General features: G+C 40.0%; 1 long non-coding RNA gene across 1 annotated transcript; it reads left to right on the top strand.

The window, feature by feature from the left end:
* The first annotated feature begins 14 nt into the window (after nt 1–14).
* On the top strand, nt 15–2,002 carry LOC102308507. Its single transcript, XR_318251.2, has 3 exons — nt 15–98; nt 1,732–1,854; nt 1,953–2,002. It is a non-coding gene; the product is annotated as an uncharacterized LOC102308507 (long non-coding RNA).

Raw genomic sequence — 2,002 nt, 5'->3', positions numbered from 1 at the left:
GTGTATTTATGTTTGAGGTGCTGATTTCCTCTGTCTCTGTTCAGGGTCGATACGGTTGCTGCAGGTTTCTCAGAGATGGACACAGAACCCCCAAAGAGGTAAACAACCTGTAAAGGTCAATGCTCCCTCTAATCCGTCCTGTCGGATAATCTATTTATATCTATTTGTTTGGGTTAGAAGAAGAAAAAACATTCGACTGAATCTATGTAGCATTTTTTTCTGTTTTGTCTCCTGCAGTCAGTAAATGCACAGCTGTCTGATCTGTTTGTTGCTTTATTAATGTGGTCAAACTTTGTGGCTTAAACTCTGTTCACTGTTATGAAGCTTGGTGGCACGTCTGAGGCGAACACCAGGCTTGTGCTGCTTTGTTGTTGCATATGGGATTGTGAAAAGAGCATGTTTGGTTAAAGGAGTGTGTCAAATGTCTGCAGCTTTACAGCTTATCTTGTAGCACTGAATCATCTGTGAGTGTTACTCTTTAATATCTGTCAGGGTCATTTTTCCTCAGATTTGGTTTGGAATCTGAGGAGAAAAATCCAAACCAAAGATGAAGTTATGGGAAAACTCAAACATTTGTGACAGGACAAAGTGAAATTCCTTGCATGGGTATAGATTTCAGGGGGATACAGGGGAACAGACATGGATTTGTCAGGGAAGTAGAGACAGGGAAGCACTGGCATCATACATTTTTTTTTATTTTATTATTTTTTTAAGGAAAGGAACAAAAGTACAAAAGACCCAAGACACTCTTACTTTATACAATTTTCCATATTAATCTTCTTAATCTTACTTAGGGCTGTTCGATATAACCATATATATCGGATGACGATATAAAAACATCTATCGTTTCATTTTACGCTATCGTTTGTTTCGTGGTGTCGCAAAATAAACTGTTTACGGCAACATTTTTTTTTCATGGTTTTGATGGTCACTGTAGTGGCTATATTAGTTTCTTAAAGTTCTCTCTTTCTCTTATGTTTAATATAACCACACTACGAACGGACAAGCGCCTGGTTTTATGCGTTGTTGTTAGCAACAAGCAAAACCATCACGTGTCTGCTTGTTTATTCTCCACATAAACCTTTCACAATAAAGCTCAAGATCCTGTTGAGACTTTTCAAAATAAACTGAATCACGTAAAAGAGGATGCAGAGTATTTACGGATGAGAAGCAAAAAAGAGCCATCAGGTGCTAAAAAATAAACCTTAGACTCAAACGTTAGAACAGGCTTTTCCCCACAGCACGCCGTGTAATAAATACTCACAAAGAAAACTGCGTCCGTTACAACTTGTGACTAAAAATGTAACATTTCATGCATCAGTTAAAACACTCGACTCCAGGTACGCGACGCGCAGCTGGAAACACGTCACACGAGGCGAGCTGCCCGAGATTCACAGAATTTACAGAAAATGTTAAATGTTTGTGATTTATATCGTTATCGGGACGATAGACGTCTTGTATGGGGATATGAGATTTTGGTCATATCGCACAGCCCTAATCTTACTTATGTGTATGTTTGTTGTGCATGATCATAAAAGTTCACACACATGGTTACAGCCTGCAAACAGTTCCTGAGAGAAGTGGACATATTTAGGATCTCTGTTTAAGTATCGGGTTCATGTTGAGAGACTCTGATTTTTGAGACGGTTTGACTCTCACAGAGGAAAGAAGTCAGATCTGGATCTGATTTTGCAAGTACTGCAGCTGAAGGTTTGTACTGTCTCCATAAAGGATCCAAACAGACTCTATTACGAGTCCGCAGAGCTGAAGCTGTTTGAGAACATCGAGTGCGAGTGGCCTCTGTTCTGGACCTACCTCATACTGGATGGCATCTTTATCAACAGCCCTGAACAGGTAATTTAAATCTCAGAGACTCTGCCTGTGTGTGTGCATCAGTGTTTGACGGTATTTACCTCCTTTATTAACAAAGGAAGTGTTTTGATGTGATCCAGGTGCAGGAGTACCAGGAGGCTCTGGAGGGAATCCTGATCAAACAGAAGGA

This window comes from Haplochromis burtoni, unplaced genomic scaffold (assembly GCF_018398535.1).
Source record: "Haplochromis burtoni strain Fernald_Lab_line unplaced genomic scaffold, NCSU_Asbu1 Contig_5211, whole genome shotgun sequence".
Lineage (NCBI taxonomy): Eukaryota > Metazoa > Chordata > Actinopteri > Cichliformes > Cichlidae > Haplochromis > Haplochromis burtoni.
The sequence above is the reverse complement of the archived record's forward strand: the minus strand, read 5'-3'. Positions and strand labels throughout refer to the sequence as shown.